At 33.2% G+C, this 12,028-nt stretch overlaps 1 protein-coding gene across 2 annotated transcripts in view; it reads right to left on the bottom strand.

Moving 5' to 3' along the window:
• Positions 1 to 9,181, bottom strand: part of LOC111051251 (ras-related and estrogen-regulated growth inhibitor-like) — a 174,721-nt gene extending 165,540 nt beyond the window's left edge. The window contains exons 1-2 of one of the 2 annotated variants that reach the window (XM_039422246.1): positions 8,739 to 9,181; positions 5,808 to 6,023 (exon numbers count right to left, since the gene is read on the bottom strand). The gene's annotated coding sequence lies outside the window, so the exon portion shown is untranslated. Of the gene's footprint in view, positions 1 to 5,807; positions 6,044 to 8,738 lie in introns of those variants that run through there. The other variant, XM_039422247.1, reaches the window with a different exon arrangement.
• Between the last annotated feature and the right edge of the window lie 2,847 nt (positions 9,182 to 12,028).

Here is a 12,028-nt window from a genome sequence, read left to right as displayed (position 1 = left end):
GGGCATCATCAACCGAGCTGTCTCATTATTAAAAACAATCGCTTTCTCATATAGCATATCCGACGTCATATTAGGATGTAAACAATCAGCCACTTGTGGGTTATTCAAATATGATTGGATGTATGCAGTCAAGCGTGGAATAAATAGATTGCTAAACTGTTTACAGTAATCAGTTCAGTATGTCATGCATAATATGACCTCATAAATTATTGGAGACTTTGAGCACCATAAAATATAATTATAGATAGCCTAATGATTAAAAATCTGGTGTGGCGCACTCACACAACTTTCTTTGCCGTAATGAAAATTGATAACCTGACGCTAGTGTTCACGCGCATCTCAAGTCTACTATTCAAAGATCTGAACCAGCTGGTGACAGGACAATAACGCTGAAGACACGCGAGGTCTGCTATCTCTTCATAGTGAACGATTTAATAGAATCAACAGTTTGCAATTGAATAATCACATTTTCTCAAATTTCAAGCTTATTTTCAATTTTAGGTGAAAATGTTACTGAAGATTAATTGTAGAGATTTTCATGCTTTATCTTTTTCACTTGGATTTTTTTGTTTGAATTGTATCTGAAGCCTGATAATTGGGAATCTTAAATCCAACTTTGCATAGATGGGGCGGAGCTCCTGAAATTTTTACAGATATGAGACTAGTGGCAGTTGATAGAGCTTATCAATGACTATTTTAGGTACCGTATGAATTTGATCAAAATCGTTGGAGCCGTTTTCGAGAAAATCGCAATAAACCCTGTTTTTGACAACATTTTCGCCATTTTAGCCGCCATCTTGAATTAAATTTGATCGAAATTGTTCGTGTCAGATCCTTATATTGTAAGGAACTTAAGTTACAAATTTCAAGTCATTCCGTTAATTGGGAGATGAGATATCGTGTACACAGACACACATACACTCATACACACACACACACACACACACACACACACACACATACAGACCAATACCCAAAAACCACTTTTTTGGACTCAGGGGACCTTGAAACGTATAGAAATTTAGAAATTGGTGTACCTTAATTTTTTCGGAAAGCAATACTTCCCTTACCTATGGTAATAGGGCAAGGAAAGTAAAAAGCACTTTAAATAACTAGATAGGTCAGAGAGTAGGTCATAAAATTATAATTACCTTTCAAACTCTCTGGCTAGGTATGTAAATAACGTTCACCAAAATAAAACCATCCATAAACTAAATTTTACAACATTTTTCATAAATTTTCGTCAATTAAAAAGTAATAGGAATATGTAAAGATATAGTTTGTTAATATCAAGATGTTTTGTAATTTGATATTCCAAAACTGTATTGAATATAGTGAAATGACTGTAGTGAATGGGCTCTGAAATGACTAAAATCAATTTTACAACTAAATTTTATAACATCTTTCATAAATTTTCCGTCAGTAAGAATGTCAATAGGTAGTGCTGTTAATATAAAGTTTAATTGTAACTTGATATTCCTAAACTGTAATAAATATAATAAGTGAATGTCAATTAAAGTAGGCCAATAATCACTTTCACTTTCATAAATTCAGCCCAACCTACTATTCATTGAATTTATAAAATTTAAATTTGATTGATCATTTTTTTCTCATATCATTTTTTTCAGGAGGAAACTGTTCGGCCAGTTACACACACATCGATTTTTATTCGTACGATATTTTGCCGTCCTTATGAATTCTAGTAGATCAAACGGAACTTGACAAACATCGTCTCTGTTTGAAATCATCTGTTTAATCTAATAGAAATTAATAAGGACGGAAAAAAATCGTACGAGCAAAAATCGATGTGTGTGCAGCTGGCCTTCTTGAGGTGCGTACAGATTTACGCGCCGCGAACATGAGCAATTCACTTTTAATCAGCTGATGCCAAGCTTTTTATATCTGTATCTTACCGTTTCTGTAAAAAAATAGGTATAGTCAGCTGATTAAAAGTGAGCAATTCACTTTTAATCAGCTGATGCCAAGCTTTTTATATCTGTATCTTACCGTTTCTGTAAAAATTTAGATATAGTCAGCTGATTAAAAGTGAATTGCTCATGTTAGCGGCGCGTATATCTGTACGCAACTTTGAACTAATGTATAGTGCTTGTTCAAGTATAGATATAGTGAGGTTCACGTTATAATGGCAGTAATGGTATTGCTATCCTTGTCTATCATTTAACAAAGTGGATAGTGCTATCTCTTTCTCGCTTTGCTCTGTTGCCATATCGTCTTTTAACAATGTAGAATTATTAATAATAATGATTAACAAAATATTTCATCTTAATTATGAAAATTCATTAAGAAATTATTGAAATATATGATTTCTTGCTCAATAAAATATAAATATCGGGAACCGAGCTTCGCTCTGGAGTACAAAAGCATGAAAATTTTCACGAAAGAAGAAATTATAATAACATTCATAGCCATACAGAAATGTTCCATCTAATCACAGTAAATTGAGATTTATTCCCAGAGGAATGCAAAAATTTCCCTCACAAAGGCCCGGTTGCACAAAAGCCGGTTAAATTTCAATCCTGATTAATTTCATGTGAACCAAATCAGAGAAGACCATTCCAAACAGATGGATCTACTGGAATTAATCAGGATTGAAAATAACTTGGCTTTTTTGCAACCGGCACTAAGTAAGCTACCTGATTGGAAGATTACAAAAGTTCAACAGCTGAATCATAATTTTTACCAGTCCCACACACATGAACTCGCTCACTCACTTCTATCATCAACATAATAAGTAATTATTACCAGCTGTGTTTCCAAGGATGAATAATAATTATCCTTTCAATGTCCTTCAGCGAGTTTTCCCAGGGATGAGACCTAGTGCAATCGAATCTGTATATTATGAACCCACTATGTTCTGAATTTCGTGAGAATCGTTAGAGCTGTTTTCGAGATCCGGTGAAATACAAACATACAAACATATAAACATCCAAACATCTAAACATCTGAAAATATAAACAGAAATTATTGCTCGTTCAATAGTATAGGATTGATTATTGAAAACGAGAATGAACAGTTAATATTACATCAATAAACCTGTATCAGCTACCGTCTATAGAAGGCATTGACAAGACAGAGGATAGGCAATGTTGTTCTGCTATCTTTCTCCACTGCCATTATAACGTGAACCTCACTATAGCCTTCTTGAAGTAGTGCTTGTTCAAGTTGGTGGTGTCCAGTGAAAGATCAGAGCGGAGGCCATTCTTCATTTATCTATCATCTTATCTGATTGAATTGTAAAAAATTACACATAGATAATAGACCTGAGATAGCATTTGGTACAATAAAATCCAAATAGTCATTCACAGATTGATAATTGAATCCTCAATAACTGCTTGAATTGTGGGATCTGGGATAAACAGTAAATTTACAGTAGATACTGTACCAAATTGTATGTTTCAATAGGTAGTCGATATCTTTCAGTCAGAATACATTTCAGATCATAAAGCAAACTGATTTCCTATTGTTTGAGAATGAGCCTCGTATCTCTGCAGACTCACTCAGAGTTAGATAGTACAATAACCAAAAAATAATTGCAGTATAGTTGTGAGTCAATTTAATTCTGTGGGAAGTGAAGACAATAAACAATCGATTTCATTGTAGAACTTTGTTAGACTGATAGTGTTCTCTAATCTTGATATCCAAAGAGAATAAAGGATTTTTTTCGAGCCTAACTTTTGGCAGACTCACTTCGCTCGCCTTGCAACCTTCTATACTGGATTCTACGGGTATGAAGTTACTCCGATTGTAATATGAGAACATGATGGGAAATAGTCCATCAAATATATTTCCCACAGTGTAGATTTCAGTCAACAAAGCATTGACTCAAATTTAAATAGAATCGTGAGTCTATTCACCTTTCTTTAAAGTCTACCTAGGCCTATTTTAAATCAATACACTGATAATAATGATAGGCTTACTGTGCTGTACCGTATATATTACTCTATAGACCGTAGCCTATAGTCGTATAGGCCTTTTCTAATATTAGTCGAAATAATGGATTAGGTTCTTATCTCATAAAACTAATCTTTTCTCAATGAATATAGATACTAAACAATTGACTCTCATGATCAATAATTTGCATATAATAGATGTAAATATTATGAGGTGCAAGTGAGGAATAAAGAGTGTGTTTGTTCTTATTTTATTTGTTCTTAGTCTATTAGAAAAAACTGGTAAATAAAATTAAAGTTGATATTCATGTTGAAAGTTTTCTTCTCACGGTGGATATAATCATCCCAAGTGAATCTGGAATATCCATGACTCAATTATTATTATCATGAACAACTATTAGTAGGTACCCTTTTTTATAAACCCATCTAGTTTCGAGCACTTATGCCATTTTCAAGTGTCAAATTGGATTAGAGAATATATTTAAAATTGTTTGTTGTATTCTGATTTGTATATTCAGATTGATGATTTAGTGTATAAATTGAAATGGACATAACCTACATATTTGGACAATTTAAGACAAAATTAGGAAATTGAAGAAGTTTTGGGCAATAGCCTGTTTTTTTCTTTTCCGACTATTGTATTGTTGCTCTATCCAATAAATAAATAAATAAATATAAAAAATTTACTTTATAAAGGTACTCTATCGTGTAGGCTACTTTTATTGTTTGAATAAAGAATGGAGTATTTGAACATGACTAGTTTTCAATTTTCGAGTGTCAAAATGAATTATAAAATATATGAAGAAAGGGTAAATACTACAATAGTAATTTCCTTCTTATAATAATTGAATATTCAAGTATCCCTATTAAAATAAAATATTCCATTGCATATTAAATAACATTCCGCGCTCCGCAAACGGGTCTAATTGAAAAATTGACAAACTGAAAACCTGAAGACCTCGGTACTGAAATCTTTAAGAATTTGAAATAGACTTATAACCACCCTCGATCAATAAATTGAGGATCTATATAGAAATCTATCCGTCAGGCTCGCTTCGCTCGCCATATCCGTCTATCCCCCCTGGACCCCTGACTGGATCGTCCAAGAATGAGATCAGCAGGCTCGCTTCGCTCGCCTGCATTTTTCATTTGGGCATTTTTATCATATGTTAGGACAATCCAGTCGGGGGTCCAGACTAAACGGCTGGCTAAACGGATATGGCGAGCGAAGCGAGCCTGACTGCTAGTAATATAATATTCCCAGGATTGAAGTAGCAGTGCCCAATCAATTTTTCCGCGATAAATGCATTTAAATCTTCAACTTGGTGCCAACCTAACAAAGTCAACTCAACTTAATGCCAACCTGACAAAATTATTAATTTAGTTGCCAGTTAACAACTGTTCGAAGAGGTACTCTATCTAGATTATAGTTCTATAGTAACATATGATATGGAAATTCCAATTATAATTAAGAGATTGGGAGAAGAAGAATATACATGCTAAAAGACGAACTTTAAACCCTTAGAGTTAAAATATTGCCAAAAGATTTTTTAGTGCGCCTCTAAAGGGCCAACTAAACATACCTACCAAATTTGAACGTTTTTGGTCCGGTAGATTTTTAGTTATGCGAGTGAGTGAGTGAGTGAGTCAGTCAGTCAGTCAATCAGTGAGTGAGTGCCATTTCGCTTTTTATATATATATATATATATATATATATATATATATATATATATATATATAGATTTAAAATTAATCAGTTGAGTAATTCAGATGTGATAATGCGACCGACATTTGTAAATTTCCTATCCCGTATAAGCCAGTTCTTTCCTTTATTATATATTATGAAAAAGATAGATCTATATTGATTATCAACAACTTCAATGCTTTGGTACATACCTTCTTAGTTTAGTCCAAGTAGAATATAATCAAATCCAATTATCGCAGTAAGTCCAGTAAATAAAGCACAAGAGACAATGTCATTTTGAGAGGAAAATTCGGCACTTTTTCACAGCAGTTTCCATACTCTCATTTGATTTACCCTTCACAATTCCACTGATGTGTCACAGTTTTTATTTTTCCAAACACTATTTTTATTTTTCCTTCACAGTTTCACTGTGGAGTTATTAATAAGAGTGATTAAGTAATAATATTGATTAATATGAGAAAAACTGAATAAAGAAGGATTAGGCCAGATACAATAAAAATAATACCAGTAGTATAGATTTCTTTAGACCTTCAAACCTAGCTACATGATTTAGACAGTGGTGTGAATATTGGAATTGAAGCCGTAGTGGGCTTAAGTCTGTGGTACTTTCTGGAATCTGTGTTGTGTTAAATAGGCCTGATTGAATAAATAAATGGATGAAAGAGATTCCGTATAATAAGTAATTTCAATGTCAGATATATAAATAGGAATAAGGACTCATGCTAATGCAAATATTGACCAAATAACAGAAGGAAATTTAAAGAATGAAACAGACCAAAAATTAGAATTGAAACCGTTTTGGGCATAAGAATGTGATAATTTTCTGGAAGCTGAGTTTTGTTAAATAAATAAATGGAAGAGACTCTGTATAAAAAGTATTTCCAATGAGAGCTATATATATATAGAAAAGGAATCCTGCTTTGCTACTGCAAACATTGACCAAAGATCTATGAATAGCAGAAGGAAATTTGAATGAAACTGACCAAAACTCATATTGAATAAATGAATTCACTTCCTCCCCAGATTACATAACATATAAGAGTAAAAATTAAATAGTATTTTGGACATTATTTTTCTGATCACGTTTCCAGTAGGTTAATTGACTGCAATTTCTAATAAAATCTTCCAACTTGAGATTCTTTTGGAAAATTCCTAAATAAAAAATTTTCACATTTTTGTTTCTGGTATGATTTATATTGCTAATATAATTATTCATTTTCCATTTTCTGTAGAAAAGTAGCGGCAAAAATGAAGAATGTTGTGGTCAGTTGCTATAGTTAGGTTCACGTGATAATGGCAGTAGAGAAAGATAGGAGAACAACGTTGCCGATCCTCTTGTCTTGTCAATGCTTTATATAGACGGTAGCTGATACAGGTTTATTGATGTAATAATAACTGTTTAAAATAATCATTTATATTTTATTAAGCAAGAAATTATATTTTCATAATTAAGATAAAATATTTTGTTAATTTATTATTAATTCTACATTGTTAAAAGCTGATCTGGCAACAGAGCAAAGCGAGGAAGAGATATCGCTATCCGCTTTGTTGAATGATAGACAAGGATAGCAATACCATTTCTATACCATCCCTGTCGTCATTATAACGTGGACTTCACTAGCAATTTCTAATCAACAAACCACAAACATGATTTAAGTTTCTGATGTTGTGATTCTGTGTGAGGCTTGTGTAGATATATGTAGCCTGTAATTTACGGTGATTCTACCATTGGTTTTTGATTGAGGCATCATTTCATGATTCGATTATAATGTTAGCTGGTATGGTATGAAAGTCTACGTACATATCTTATCCTGGGAGAATATTTATTAGAAACGCTTTCAAAAAGCCGACATGTATTTCACTGTAAATATATTATTATTTATTCAATTATGGGTTGGTTTGGAAAAAGTTTCACTCGTGAAATGAAGCTTTATAGTGAGAATCACGTTTTTAAGGTCAGTGGGAATGATAGGAATACATTGTTGTCATTTTTCATTCTCCACTCTTTTATAGTATAGTAGATAGTGGTGATTCATGCCATCTATATCTGAATCGGTATATAGGCCTAGGCTATCTGATCTTATATTTTCTATAAATAATAATAATATCATGATTCAACTCATTCCTTTATTTTTTGTGTAGTTGAGAAGTTGATATTGTGGTAATTGTTCATATTGAATTAAAAAGAATGAGATATTGTCAAAAAACCACTGATTTATTGATAATTGGAAAGACCGGTTTCGGTTATTACACCATTGTCAATCTCTGATAAACTGAGTTTATAACTCAGTAAATGTATAAACTGATAAACTAATAAGCATACATTAGTCAGTAGTTTTTCCATTTACATATTTGTTTTATTATCTTTCACACTTGTTTTCTTGGTCTTATTTTGTACTGAAAGTAAATTTTGTTATCATGGCGATTCTGTTGTTTAAGCCGCCATTTTTTCACACCGTTGAGTGGGAGGAGACTGTCTAGCTGGGCCAATGGCAGGCGTTCATGCCTGCTGCTCTTGTATTTAGTTTTAGTTTATCAGAGATTGACAATGGTGTAATAACCGAAACCGGTCTTTCTAATTATCAATAAATCAGTGGTTCTTTGACAATTTCTCAGTCTTTTTCATTCAATCATTCCTTTATATTTGATCCAATATTATCAAATGTTGATTTTTGTTTATAATGATCAATTCTATCTGGAATGTATTTCATTCACCTTAAAAATATTATCTTTTCATGATAATTATATAAATAAATTTATATAATTTATAAATGAGATTGAATATTTTGCCAATTCATTATTAATATTCAACAGACATTAGTCTTGTAAACTTCAAGCTATTTTGTACAGATAATAATTTCATCTTTGTTGATATTAATGTAATTGTATGTATGAATTTGTACAAATAACAAATTGATTTGAATTTTTCTCCATAGCCTACAAAAAAATCAGACGATGCAGAGTTGGAAAAGAATAGAGCTATCCGCTTTGTCTAATGACAGAGAAGGATAGCAAACCAATCTTCATCAGGTGTTGGTTTCATAGCGTAAATATCTCACTAGCCTATAGGAGCTTACAAAAACGTATATGGATACATGAGGTATAGTGACATAGATACCTACACATAAAATATTGCTATCGAGATGTCATTGATTTTTTTACCTAATTTAATGTTTCAATTTTGAAGAGAATAACTCACGAATAAGTCTGAACAAAAATAATTTATTATTATTATCACTGTAAAGTGATCAAGGAATCGTTTGTGCTAAAAACCGTACGGCTAAACAGAGTACAGTGATAAGCTTGACCCGCTGGAGACCGCATTTATGGGATAATCAATATTATATCACACCGTTTCCAATATTACATTTTTCCAAACACACCACTTTCAATATTCTCCCAAATATATTAAACCTAACGGGAAATTGGTACACTACAAATTGACGCTAAAAACAGTACGGCTAAACAGAGTACAAAACAACACACAAGACATGCCGTCGCAAACCGCGTGGAATAACTTGACCGCGCCACACACGAATCAACGAACACGCGTTCCAGTTCTGGAGAACCTTTCTGGACAAGTGCAGCCAGAAGACTGGAGACTGGAGCGCCGCTGGAGTCTCCAGCAACCCGTAATAACAGGCAATAAAGGAGCCACTTCTGCCAACCTTACCGAAACAACTTTCTTCTGATGATAACACGGCATGCAGTCTACTGTCTTCACGCTGTAGTGGAGGAACAATTTTATGTTTCAGTGTATAGCTCACTGCCTCACTCTGTATTGTAGCGAAACGTCTCATATTATAGCACGACACTTGTTAGGTCAACCTCTGTCCATAGTCCGAATATCAACCAAATCTGGGAAATTTGCATTTTCCTTGAAATCCATGAATGAAAAATCTGGTGTGGTACACTCACACAACTTTCCTTGCTCATTGAACTGTGAGCCTCATTCTTAAACGACAATAATTTAGAGAAATAACATAATGACGATTGGCGGCAACATAATTATTTGAAACTACGATCAGACTATATATGTGTATATAATTGTTTTCAGAGTACTTTTTCCTTAGTGTAAATTGTGAAATCCGATGATTTTTTAAAAGTCGTCAAAACAGCTGTTCTACAGATGAAATATCTCGACTATGTGTTATTTTTATAGACTGCTCTACCTACCTACCTCATGCACGAGAAGGAGGTTACAAAGTCCATTTCTCAAGGATGGGGTGAACACCCCCTTAGTTTCTCAGAAAGGAGACTCATGCCAGTTGATGGAGCTGATAAATAACTATACAGAGTATGAATTTGAAATAAATCAGTCGAGAAATTTTTGAGAAAATCGTGAAAAACATGGTTTTTCAGTAATTATCTGCCATTTTTCTCGAGAATATCACGCAGCTCCTGCTATTTTCCTAGAAATGAGACTCATGTCAGTTGATAGGGCTTATAAATCTATGGTATAAATTTGAAGAAAATCGTTAGAGCCGTTTTCGAGAAAACCGTGAAAAACATGGTTTTTGGTAATTATCCGCCATTTTTCTCGAGAATATTACGCAGCTCCTGAAATTTTCCCAGAGATGAGACTCATGTCAGTTGATAGGGCTTATAAATCTATGGTATAAATTTGAAGAAAATCGTTAGAGCCGTTTTCGAGAAAATCGTGAAAAACATAGTTTTTTAGTAATTATCCGCCATTTTTTCCGCCATCTTGGATTGAATTTTATTGAATTTCTCATTGTCGGGTCCTCATGGTATAAGGACCTTAAGTTTGAAATTTCAAGTCAATCGGTTAATTAGGAATGGAGTTATCGTGTTCACAGACACACACTCACACCCACACGCATACACAGACCAACACCCAAAAATCATGTTTTTGGACTGAGGAGACCTTGAAACGTATAGAAAACTTGAAATTGGGGTACCTTAATTTTTTTTGGAAAGCAATGCTTTCCTTACCTATGGTAGTAGGGCAAGGAAAGTAAAAATCTGGTGTGGCGCTCTCACACAAATTTCCTTGCCGTTATAAAAATTGATCACCTGACGCTAGTGTTCACGCGCATCTCAAGTCTACTATTCTAAGATCCAAGCCAGCTGGTGACAGGACAATAACGCTGGAGACACACAAAGTCTGCTATCTCTTCATAGTAAATGATTCAATAGAATCAACAGTTTGCAAAAATTGAAATAATAACATTTTATCGAATTTCTGTACTGTAATGTTACCGTACTGAACATTATTTGTGGAGATTTTCATGCTCAATCTTTTCCACTTGAAATTTTTTGTTTAAATTGTATCTGAAGCCTGATAATTGGGAATCTTGAATCAAACTTTGCATAGATGTAGTAGAGCTCCTGAAATTTTTACAGATATGGGACTTGAGGCATTTGATAGAACTTATCACTGACTATTTTAGGTATACATTTTATCAAAATCGTTGGAGCAGTTTTCGAGAAAATCACGAAAAACCCTGTTTTTGACAACATTTTCACCATTTTAGCCGCCATCTTGGATTGCATTTGATCGAAATTTGTTCGTGTCGGATTCTTATATTGTAAGGACCTTAAGTTCCAAAATTCAAGTCATTCCGTTAATTGGGAGATGAGATATCGTGTACACAGACGCACATACACACACATACAGACCAATACCCAAAAACCACTTTTTTGGACTCAAAATTTAGAAATTGGGGTGACTTAATTTTTTTCGGAGAGCAATACTTTCCTTACCTATGGTAATAGGGCAAGGAAAGTAGAAACATGGATTTTTGCAAAAATGGTCGAAAATTAAAATCGCTCAAACTCTCAGAAATGATAGTACTTGGCGAGAGGAACTACATTGTCATTACATTGGCGAAATTCACTCCTATTCTTGAGTTATAAGCATTTGAAGATGAGTGATTTCTCTGATCTGTGAGTGGAGGTAATATATTATGTTTGAGTGAATAACTCACTCTGTATTGTAGTGGAACGTCTCATATTATAGAACAACACTTGTTAGGTCAACCTCTATCCATAGTCCGAGTATCAACCAAATCTGGGAGATTTGATACAATGCAACCCAGAAAAAGTATATTTTTGAAATTTGAGATTTGAAATTTTGGAAAGGGATTAGATAAATTTTATCATAGAATAAACTATCATTGTTTATGAACAATATTGATTGTTTATTCTATGCTTTAATAATAATTAAAACAATTACACCAGTTTTTAGGCCAATTACATTTATTTACATTTTTTTAAAGGAAGCTTAACATTTAAAAGAAGCAGTCAAAGTTTCAGAACAGTCTATGCAAAACTTAATACTACTACAGTACCCTGGTGATTGAAAATAGATACTTTCCATCTGCAATGCTTATACAACAGAAAAAGTGGACTAAATTATGTTAAAACACAAGAATACACTATCAAATAT

Source organism: Nilaparvata lugens, chromosome 2 (genome assembly GCF_014356525.2).
Source record: "Nilaparvata lugens isolate BPH chromosome 2, ASM1435652v1, whole genome shotgun sequence".
NCBI lineage: Eukaryota > Metazoa > Arthropoda > Insecta > Hemiptera > Delphacidae > Nilaparvata > Nilaparvata lugens.
This window is presented reverse-complemented; position numbering and strand designations above follow the sequence as displayed.